Source organism: Podarcis liolepis (genome assembly GCF_965112155.1).
Source record: "Podarcis liolepis genome assembly, chromosome: 4".
NCBI lineage: Eukaryota > Metazoa > Chordata > Lepidosauria > Squamata > Lacertidae > Podarcis > Podarcis liolepis.
The window spans coordinates 50,517,824-50,529,935 of NC_139558.1; the positions used below are offsets into that span (position 1 = coordinate 50,517,824).

At 42.5% G+C, this 12,112-nt stretch overlaps 1 protein-coding gene across 7 annotated transcripts in view; it reads right to left on the minus strand.

Annotated features, from left to right (window-relative positions):
* The window catches only part of AGPAT3 (1-acylglycerol-3-phosphate O-acyltransferase 3), a 75,518-nt gene that overhangs the window by 55,141 nt on the left and 8,265 nt on the right, over positions 1 to 12,112 (minus strand). The window contains exon 2 of one of the 7 annotated variants that reach the window (XM_083498466.1): positions 9,376 to 9,501. The exons of 5 other annotated variants lie outside the window; for them this stretch is intronic. The gene's annotated coding sequence lies outside the window, so the exon portion shown is untranslated. Of the gene's footprint in view, positions 1 to 9,361; positions 9,502 to 12,112 lie in introns of all 7 variants that reach the window. One more of the 7 variants, XM_083498465.1, reaches the window with a different exon arrangement.

The window sequence follows — 12,112 nt, forward strand, 5'->3', positions numbered from 1 at the left end:
GCTTAACACAGTGATGAGTTGGATATGTAACGGATGTGGCAAATTTTTTATATCCAACATAAATACCAGCACCCTGAAGCTACGCAAATAGCTATTTGACAGCCACTGGAACTCCTTCAGTAACGGTATACTGTAATCTGATTGCAGTATTTCACCCCAGTGAGCTGTTGAACCACCACATTTCCACTAGCTGCAGATTCTGCATCAGCCTCAAGGGCAGTCCCACATAGAGCATGTTAAAGTAATCCAATCTGGAAGTTACTGGGGGCGGCTGTATCAATATCCTTACACATCTTAATATTCAATAGCACAAAAAAGCCCTTCACCATGGTCACTTGCTCTATCCCTTGGGGAAGAAACCCAAGGCATTCACAAATTCATTGGATTCTACTAGCCTCTGGGGGTGGACCATCCAAATTGTACTCAACAGAAAGCTATCTATCTATCTATCTCTATCTATCTATCTATCTATCTATCTATCTATCTATCTATCTATCTATTTATTTATTTATTTATTGACTGCTCTTCACCCTAAGGTCCCATGGCAGACAATATTAAAAAACAGTTTAAAACTTACAGATATGTACTCTCTAAAGAATCAAGAACAGAAGTAGCTGCTGCTGAAAATACAGCATTGCATGTTGCTGCTCAACTTAAAACCAGAAAAATATAAACTATGGGGTGCTCAGTGACAATTTTATGCCTGTGTGGATCAGCACTTCTATTTTTGTCATGTTATCTTTCTTCAATTGTGCTAGACTTCTTGCAACCAGACTTCCACTCGCATCTCCACCCTGTGGACAGCTTTCTTCTTAATATGTTCAAGGACTGCAGCAGCTGGAGCACAATTCTGCAGCTAGCAAATGTCATCAACTTTGCTCCACTCTGTAGCCTCAACAAGCTCAAGAGAGGGAAGTGTTGCCTGCAACTGCCTTGTGAGATGTTACCGCATTTCAGAATCATGTTTAAACTCCCCCCCCCCCTTTTTGACTGTTAGAATAGATGCCTTGGAACGTCAACGTCCACCAGTAGGAGGGGAACTCTGACACTGCTGCCAGACTACACTGCTAACATTATGACTGACACAGCAGTGCTTTGGTAAAGAAACAGGACCCTGGTCTGTATTAATCTGTTGCCATTGTTCCCAACCTCAGTGCAGTACAGTGGTACCTCAGATTATGAATTTAATTCGTTCCGGAAGTCCGTTCTTAACCCGAAGCGTTCTTAACCCGAGGCGCGCATTCTCTACATAGGCTCCCGCAGCCCCTGAAGCAGATTGCGTTCGTATACCGGGGCAAAGCTCGCAACTCAGAACACCTACTTCCGGGTTTGTGGAGTTCATAACCTGAAGCGTTCGTAAGCAGGACTGTTCGTAACCTGAGGTACCACTGTAAAGCAAGAAAGAGGAAGAACTGAAGTAAAAGGAGGGGAGATTAAGTGGGATTAGAGGCAGAAAATGGGGAATGATTAAGCAGCAGCAGAAGGACAAAAAACATTAAGCTGAAAGGTGGGGAGAGAAGAGGGGAAAGAGCTGGGAAGAAAGAAGCTTTTGGGAAATAGATTCCTTACCTTTGCTAGGGATGCACGGTGAGGTTCTGGGCAAGTCAGAGCTCCTTGAAATATAGGTGAAATCTACAGAGCTCAAGATGCAGTACAGATAATACAATTACGTGTCCCGGTAGGCTTGCCTAAATAAAAAAGTCTTTTTGCAGGCATTCAGAGCATAGGTGGTACTGTACTGAAAGGTAAGATCCCTCCCAAGGGCGGAACCAACATTAGATGGCATTTGTATAAGCTTCATATAAATTGAAAAACGCATTGAATTTGTCTCATAATAAACAGGCCAGTGGAGATCCCTGAGCAAGGATGCAATATGCTGACAGGGTCTCGCTCCTGTCTCCAATGGTGTTGCAGCGCTGGAATCCTATTGAAGCTCAAAAGCAGGGTGTGAATGCAATGTCCATCCATGCTGTTTGCAACTAGCATCTGGTACTCAGAACTTGTCTAACTTCAAGTCTACTCCAAATATAGCTTAGTTGGATACAGCTGTTGTATGAAACTTGAAATAATCACCTCTTCTTCAACCTAGTCTCTAGCCAGTGTCTGTTTTCCGTACTCCTACCGAATGGAGCCCAAAACTCTCTACATCGGGCACTCCCCTTAAAGGCACACAAGTGTTTTCATTAATTTCTATATCACAACCTTATGTAAGATGTGCACACAAAGAGCTTATTTTTCAGCATGAAAATAGAATCCAGACTTGCAGAGGACAGCTGAGTGATGCAAATAACGTTTCTCAGGCAATAAGCATTCATAATTTACATTATGCCAACAGTGAAGCAACTTTCAAATGTCACACCTTCTCCTATATAATTCTGGACATTAAAAACTGACATATTGCTATGCTGAGCAATATAATAAAGTGTGAGAAACTCTACCTTGCCACTGCTATTATACAGGGATCAGGTGAAGGCAGGTACTGAGGTCTATGCAACTGAAATGAGATATTGAGTTACTGTGGGTGTTGCAGTACAAGAGTGTAAAATGTATGAAACCAAACTACTACTTGTTAGTTTCTACATTGTTTTCATATAGTCTACTAAAAGTTTGCAGGATTCATATAATCTGTAAACTAAAGTAAACCAAGACTCAACTCAGTAGCCAGATGCAGTTAAGCATATGTACATTTAAGCTAACATGAGCAACAGGTTCCTGGTAGACCTGATGAATCATAAGTATAGGCTATCACAGAAACTTATTTTCTATTTTTTTAAAAAGGTGGTGCAAGCCTCATCATAAGGAAATGCTTCATCCTTGAAGGAAAGGGACAAGTGCCACAGATGCAAAAAGAAAGGCAGATCCCACCCGAAGTCTCTAGGGCATAACATAGTGCGAATCATCATGAATTTGTTTCTTTACTTGCTCATTCTATTTGTCAGTTGCTCAATAACAATCCGTCTTCAAACCAGCCTTCCTTAAGGTGGTGCCCTCCAAATGTTGTTGGACAACAACTCCCATCATCCCTTGGTGGCTGCAACTGATGGGAGCTGATGTTGAACATCTGGAGGGTATCACAATGGGGAAGGCTCCTTTGGGTGATGCTTCAGAATGATTAAAGAATGTTTAAAGCTCATTAAAAACATATAAATAAAGTTCTATACAGGAGCAGCAGCACTATTTATTTATTAAATCAGAGAGGTCTAAAAGGTTTCATCAACACTTTTGTATTTTGATTGTATTGTGTACTGATTAATTCCCCTGAGTCTGACAGCTTTTCTTGTTGTTCCATGGCTGGTGCCTTGGGAAAATTCGATCTTGCCCGCTGAATCAAAGTTCAGCTAAGCAAAGTGTCCCTTCGGATTTTTCACATATCTGATAGAATTCGATTTGGTGGGCAGGATTGAATTTTCGCAAGGCACAACCACAGAACAAGGAGAAAAACTCTCTGACCTAGGGGAATTAACTGGTATGAAATGCAATCAAAATATGGGTCAAGCAAAAAGGTGCATGAACCTTAAATATCAGAAGCCACAGTACAAGGCCTAACAAGTTTCATAGAGTAAATCAGCCACATTGAAACGCAGCATAATACTAGGGAGTAAAAACACGATTTAAAAGGCCTGTGAAAATAAATGTGACTTTGCCTGTTACCAAATAAGAAAATATATTGTGGGAGGTATGAATATAGTGCCTAAACTTGCCACAATGCTTCAGAGATATCATTTTTGTTATCTTTACAACAACCCTGTAAAAGAAGGGAAGGCTGAGGCAGAGAGACAGTGACTTGCCTAAAGCCACCTGGAAGCTGAAATGACAATTGAATAGAGGGCCCATCAACCTGCTCTCATAGCAACTATGCTGCTTTGCAGATGAAGAAACTAGTCTTTTGCCATACACACACGTAACTGCTCGCCACAGGCATGCCTCTCTTGTGAAATCAGAATTTGGTTTGTCGTAAATATAGATAACAAATTTCCCAGGCAAGCACCTGCTTGATTCTATGTTTCCCTGAAACTCCAAAGTTTGACTGTTGTAACACTGGCAATAAAAGTATTATGCAAAGAGGCTTCAGGCAAGGGAAAGTGTGTATGCAAGTGTCTACAAGCCATGCCAGCTTTTCCCTCACTTATTCAGAACTGCTCAACCCACAGACCTTTTCCTCAAGCAAGATTCATTTCCATCCTCTCCCCTCTCATCTCATTTTACACATATGTCTTTTACTTTCAATGGTTTTTTAAAGGGTGCAGATATTCTAAAAGAAATATACAATTGCATTTAAAATGAAATTTTGTGCCTCCTTGGTACAGATGCTTTCTGGGTTTGTTGTCTCTCAACCGAGGCTAGTATATTCTTGGAACAGAACAGAGTAGGATTTTCTTTGGAATGTTTTTTTCACAAGTCCCAAATCCTCCACTTAGTGCTCAAGTTAATTATTTTCTCTGTAATTAAACTGAAAAGAAAAAGGAACCCTGACACCTCTGCAAAGGACAATTAGAACAAGAGCAACAGCAGCCAGAAAATTCGGAGTAAAGAAATCCATTTATTCCTCCTCCCATAATATTCTGCAGAATCTCATTTTATGCACTGCTGAAGTGGAACTCTTTCACCTCCAGCAGAGAGTCACTGGCCCAGTTCACATGTAATGCTAAACCATGGTTTGCCCTATGTGCACAAGCTGTAATGGGCCGAAGCGAAGCCTTGGGATCCTGCACTCCCTGCTCCCATGTGGCCAGGAGAAGGACTTTCCTAGGTTTTGTTTTTACTTTCCACTCATCTTGGTTTATCATGTTATATGAACCAGAGATAATAGTTTAAGACAAACCCTGGTTAGCTGAAAAGGCTAACTGTATAACCCAATGTATGAAGTGGGTTGTTCTAAACCACAATCTCAAGTGCATGCATAAGGACAATCAAAGTTTGGTGAAAAGTGAAAGGAAACTCTGGTGAAGCCTTCCTCCCAGCCACACGGGAAAGGAGAGGGTAGAGCTCCAGATCCCAGGGTTTGCATCAGCTTCTTCCTGCTCATGCACAAAGTACTCAACCACATTTTAGCACAGTGTGTAAACATGGCCACTGCAGAATTCATCTCATTCACATTCCTACTTTTACCACACAGGCATACCATAACTGCGAAACACTGCCCCGGGAAGGGGGGGAGTGACCCTAATGTCATATAGATATGTAGTTAAATTTTATGGAAAGTAACAAATCCCCAGCAAATGTGTCACACTTAACACTCTTAGTACTTCCATAAGTAAATAAAGAATATGCACTGGATTACGGCTATCCCCTGAGCTTCTGAGCATCTTAATATATATGTTTTACATTGCTATTTTCAGATTACTCCTCAAACAAAAGGTTTACATTTTTATTTGAAAAGCCACTTTGTGTTCTATGAAACTCAGCTTTAAGCATTCAAAGGCAAGGGCCAATCAGAGGATTTCTTCCAGCTTTTCCTCAGCATATTTTGGCACAAAAACCTCTGAGACTTTTTCTTTTCCTTCCCAGCAATATTTTTCTTAAAGAGGTTGTTATAAATATCCCTGTAAATTTGGCAAATAATTATTCAGTATTCATCTTCTAAATATGTACATAAATTTGTGGAAGTAGAATGCTTTGCTACCAACTCTAATATTTGATCTTACCAGCCATTTAACTGCCTATGAAAGGACTAATCTTAAAGGGTGCGCCCACATTTTACCAGCAGAAAGACCTCAAAATTTTGGTCATGGCTACAGTAGTGAACATGTACTGATGGAGAAAAATACCCAGCTGGTACCCCAGCTGGTTCTCGGGAGATATGGGGTCAAGCAATGACACACTTGCATCGCCAAATAAATGGCCGTGCTCAACCTACATGGCAAAACACAACCACAGATGTCAATTTACACATTTGAGATAACATATTTCATTGATTCATAGGTTTTTTAAACCACCCCAAAGACTTGGTTGGTGGATGGTCATCAAAATGTCACCAATGAATAAATGAACTGCTTCTCCTTTGTCCGCCCAAAATTATCACTGCTAAATAGTATGCTTCCCTTGTGAAAGCCACATTTACATTGCAATTCGAACTCCCTATCCACTACTGCATTGCTTTAACCCACTGCAACTACCAGTCATGTCACAGTGGTGTCTCTGGTGCCCTTGTTGTTTGCTTCCCCTGCCCTCCATCTTGCATGAATGAGACCTACTGACTACTGGCTCATAGGCAGCTCTGCCAGAAAAAGGATGTGGGCTCTTCTAACTTGTACGTTGTGTGGGGAAAGTTCTGCAACACCATTCTGGCATTCCACTCCTTGCTATGTGATGCTTGCTGCCTTCCACACATGGCTAAAGTAGAGGTTTCATTAGCAAGCATTATTGTGATTCTGTTCTTGTGCTTTTGACTTCACTGCTTGGGGAGAGTGTACGTTTCTCGGCAACATTGCGTTAGCGCAGTGCTGGCAGATCAGCCGCCCAGAATAGCAAGACCATCGGATCAGCCTCTTGGAAGAACTTTGGCTAACTTAATGGCAGGTACTAAATTATGAATCTGGAGAAGAGGAGAAAGCGATTTAAAAGATTGATATAGAAATCATGCTGTTGCCCTCATCACCTCATATACTAAATGTAAGTTCTGAAATGGAAAAAAATAAAGAATAAGAGTTAATTGCAGCATTGGAAGAAACCATCCCCAAACTACTTGGAAGATTTATAAAAGCATGTATACAAGCAACTGCTGTCATTAATATGGTTAGATTATGCATGCTATAAGCGAGACTGCAGCAAAATGTTGCAGAATGGAGTGCGCCTATTCAGGGTTCCTTGCAGCCATACCCATTTCCATGATACTCCCTTCCACACCTCCTGGTCCCATCCCTGCTAGCAATAATCAGTCTGCATCGCAGGCTCACTAGGTGGTAGCTGTTTCCCCCTGAGGATTTCTTGTACGTTTCCAAACCCTGACATTTCCCTCAAAGCTGCTGATACCCTCATCATGTCTGTGAATGGCAATGTTTTAGCTACATAGGGCCCATGCTTGGAGAACAGATTTCCTATTAGTATCTAGGGTTGATCCAATTCTGTATATTTGAAGTAAATAAAGAAAATGGAAACAATGCCAAGAAAAAGAAATTAAGAATGGGGGGGGGGGCTGATACAGTCCTTACAACCTGCTGGGGATAACGGCAGCAAATATTAGAAGGCCAGCAATATGAGGAAACATCCGTTTAATCAACAGAAATATATTACTGGCTAAGGGATTACATGGGGGGGGATGGACAAAAGCAGTAAGTTTCAGTGACTAATTCTGATCAAACTATTTCTATTTAAGTCAATGATTACCAAACTCCCCTCCCCCCCCCCAAAATAAATCAGGGCAAACTTTAAAAAAGGGGGGGGGGAGAAATCAGATTTAACATTTTTAAAATCACCTGGTTAAGAATAAGTTTGAATACAGATATGTAAAACCTACCTATATTTATAGGTTGCTTTGAAATGACTTAATGACGACCTAGAAAACACACTAAGTTAAAGGTTCCAGGCTACACCTTGTTGAAGTTAAGCCAGCCTGGGTGTGATCATTGCCTGGATGGGTGGTCATCTAAGATCCACATGTAGACCACCTTGGGTTCTGTGACTGTAGAAAAGTAGGATATAACTTTATTTTATTTTTTAAAAACTACTTTTCTGCAAATAAGGAATCATGGGGAAAGAACCTGTTTTTCAGATCAAGCATCATCAATATGACACAATACGTAACTATTCCTTTTATTTTCTGGTGTGAATGCTGTTGTTTACGTAGCCAAAAAAGAACAACTCGTGTATAAAAGGGATCAACAGAAGCGTTATTTTTTTTAAAAAAAGAACAACTGGGTTTTTCTTGGAGTAGAGGGGAAGAAACACAAGTAATTCTTAAACCCCAGTAATGAGCCCTGTCAACCTTGCTGTTATTTTACATGTGAATAGTCCAAGTCAGTTTTCTTTAATTACTGAAGGCAATTCCTAGGCTGCTCAGAAATGCCCTTCTGAACAGCGTATATCCCTCCCTTCTATCCAAGCAGCCCCATAAGAGAACTACAGTTTGTAAGTTCAATTCCGGTATGGGACAACTGTATATTCCTTCATTGCAGCGGGTTGAGACTAGATGATCCTCAACATCCCTTCCAACTCTTTAACTCTATGATTCTACTGTTCCTGGAACCACATTCCAGGTAGACGAAGGGCACAGAGCAAGAGCCAGAGATGTAGATTGTTAGCATAAGGTCAAACATTGCAGATCGGTCAACACACACTCCTGGGCCAAACTAAGCCTCTTAACAGAATGATGTGCGTGCTCTCTCTCTCTCTCTCTCTCTCTCTCTCTCTCTCTCTCTCACACACACACATACACAGCCAACCTCAAGGTGAAAGAAGGGTGTTTATCTCCAAATAATGGGGCTCCAGTCACCCCACTCACCCCTGCTCCCTTCTCGAAAGCGGCTCTCAAAAAAAAAAGCCTAGTTGCAGGCCAGTATTGTATTTTGCATTTGAAAATGACTGTGATGTTTGGTGGAAAGAAGTGTAAACAAAAGACAAAAACTCCACAATCATCATTCTCGGTGTAGATAAGTAAGTAACGCAATGGGGATGCACACAGCAGGTGCTGTATTGTACTGATGCAAGCTGGCAGACCTTCTCTGTGAAAGACTTGAGGAAAGAATGACACCATCACAGGCCCTAGACAACCATGACAAGGGTATCCCTGGCAACGACACAAGCCAGTAGCATTACCTCAAGTTAAGACTAAAGATTCTTTGGGACCCACCCCGCAAACAAACCGTTATTGATTTTCTTTCTAAACATCCACACAGTTTGCAACGTTTCTCTCTCCACCGCCACCCCAGAGAACACATGCTTTCCACCGCTTCCATAAACTAGTTAGCATCTAAGGCTAACGTTTTTAGGGTTTTAACTCTGGCAGATAGATTGCTTTGTGACTTTAGCTGGTCTTATTGCTAGGTTTGTTCTGATGATTTATGGCTGTTTCACGAAGTTTCATAGAATCTGTAGCTTGAACCCTGCCATGGGAATCCATCACAATGAAGGGTGAGTTATAAACATTCTCAATAAAATAAACAAATGAATAAGTCTGCTGGTGGGTGTGGGTGTTTGTTTTCAAGTATCAATTTAACACCTGTAGGAGAGAGGATGGAAGAAATATATGGTGACTTTTTGGGGTGGGGAGGGGGGTTAAAACACCACTCCAAAATATGCTGATATTGCAAGAGCTCTTATGCTGCTTGGCAAGGACATGTAATCAAATTGAGTTGGCAGGGCTGGTGCAGGACAATGGATCACTCAAGTGTTGCATATATATTATAAAGCGAGAGGTATTGACCTGCATCACTGCACCTTGTGATCTGGTTGTAATATTCCATTCTGCCTCACTGTTGTTCGGTAACGGAACCTTTTTTCCCCCTGCATGGAGGTCTCAGCGTTCTTTATCCAGTGGCTTTTGTAATTGGTAAATAATGTATTCTGGTAGATTCATGAAGAAACGAAATGCGAAATCAGGAGGATGGGAACAAAATGAGAATGAATTGGCTCTGCTTGTCACTGGTTCTGGCTCCACCTGCTGCTACCTTCCCTGCCTTTTGCCCTATTTGTCTCAATGGGCATCAGCCACCAGCGCTCATTGCACTGTTGGGAGGTTGAATGAAGAGCAAAAAATAAAAATAAAAATCCTTCACATCACCAAAGTCTTGATTCCTTCAGAGGGTAGAATCCAATTGCTGCCCTAGCACTTTAAGAAGGGCTTCTGATCCAACAACTGTCTGGGAAGGAGGAGGTGATTTCTGCCTATACCACTCCCCCTCCACCCGCTAAAGCCTTCCACACCACCTGCCCCCCTGTTCTGAAAGGTTTTCCCATCTCTCTGGAGCCAATTTTCAAAGGCTGCTGAGACAGCGGGGGGGGGGGGGAGCAGGGCAGGGAATCAGCAGAAATTACCTCCCCTCTTATTTTGTTTGTGGAGGCATCCACTGGATCTGAACTCTTCCCATAAACTTAAGAACACCAACAGGATTCCACCCATATTCTGCAGCGTGAAATTGACTGAGATCCACTCTCACAAGCATTTCCAGTGAGGGAAATGCCTTGCAAAGGGACAGATTTAGATATCCAATAAATTGCTACCAACGAAAAGCTCAAATTATTAGCATATCAAGCAACCCTGACAGTCTACCCCTATTGATAAATGGCACCATTCAAACTTAAATGAAATGATTCACTAGCCAAACATGTGACAGAAATGTTGGTTTTCTTTATCACACTTTTTTACCTCTACCAGGCAATGAGATTTAAAATGCTACACTTGATTAATCAGTAGAAACTACTCAGGCTCTTTTCAAGCATGAATTTAATGCTCACAAAAGCAAAAGATTAGGTTTGACTGGAGCCAGGACTGCCAGGATATTGCAGGTATTCTGCAAATAAAGCTTTAGTCCTTTTACTCTTCTAGCGCCAGAACAAAACAGGGTCTATCAACAGCAATTCTTCAGTGAACTTTAGGAGATTTACGACACAATCTTGGACATGTCTACTTGGAAGTGAGGTTCCACTTAATTCAACAAGGCATACTCCCAGGAAACCGCGTAAAACAGTAGCAATCCTATACACATTACCGTATTTTTCGCACCATAGGACGCAGTTTTTCCGTCTTAAAAACTAAGGGGGAAAGTCTGTGCGTCCTATGGAGCGAATGCAGGGGGGGGGGCAGGCAGGAAAATCCCCCAAGAGCCACACACAAGCTTCGTGCGGCTCTTGCGGGCTTTTCCCCAGGAGGGAGAAGGGACTGACGCGGCCAGTCAGTCCCTTCTCCCTCCTCTAGAAAAGCCTTGCGCAATCTCTCCAGTCGGGGGGGAGGCTGCACAAGGCTAAAGAGGAAGCCAGGGCAGCGAGCGCGATCCATCCCCTCGCTGCCCAGGCTTCCTCTTTAGCCTTGCGCGCCTCTCCAGCCGTGGGAGGAAGCCAGGGCAGCGAGCGCGATCCATCCCGCTCGCTGCCCGGGCTTCCTCTTTAGCCTTGCGTGCCTCTCCAGCCGCGGGAGGCTGAGCAAGGCTAAAGAGGAAGCCAGGGCAGCGAGCGCGATCCAAAAGCCTCCAGTGGTGGAGACCCCCAACACCTTCCAAGGTCATAGAATTGCAGGGTTGAAAGGGAAACCCAGGAGTCATCTAATCCAGCCCCGGTGGACAGCGGGCACGATCCACCCTGTTGCGCAAGGCTAAAGATGCTGCTCAAGGCTAAAGAGGAAGCCAAGGCAGTGAGCGGGATGGATCGCGCTCGCTGCCTTGTCTTCTTCTTTGGCTGCACTGGAGAGGTTAAGCTCTTGGCTGGAGAGGTTGCACGGCTATGGATCCCGCTCGCTGTCTTGGCTTCTTTGCTCTCTGGGAGAAGTGCAGCCTGTCCCTTGCTCTTTGGGGCTGGGAGGGGGAATAATATTTTTTCCCTTGATTTCCCCCTCTAAAAACTAGGTGCGTCCTGTGGTCCGGTGCGTCCAATAGAGTGAAAAATAAGGTAATCTAGAAGCAAGTCTCACTGAATTTTGAATAGACATGGAAACCAAGGAATAACTAAGTAGACTATGGGGAGGCGGAAGAGAGAGTATGAGCATGTGTCTCCTTTGGAATGGTGTGTCTGATAAATTCTAAATAGAAAAGTGGTACAAAACCAATATAGAATACAATAATCACTGCCGCCAAGTAAATCTTCCAATTCAAATTTCACTCAAACCTACGGAAATTGCACCAAAGGGGGAATCTGATGGATTGAGCCCCACAGCAACTTAGTTTTCCCACCTAACTTCATCTGAGGTGGCTTGCAATGACATCATGACAACATTAAAAGGAATACCGTAATAAAGATACAAGTTATACTACCTCATATTATAAAGAACAGTGATCGCAGCAATTATTTGGTTTGATTTGGAATGGATTTGGTTCAGATTTTATTATTTACTTTGAATTGTATGTGTCATTACCACCTTAAAAGCAACAGAGGCCAGCTGAATATTTTTTTTGCCCCAATTAATTGGGAAGCATCTTCTTAATCAAGTGTTTTAGTAAATTAATATGATTGGCATATATACTGT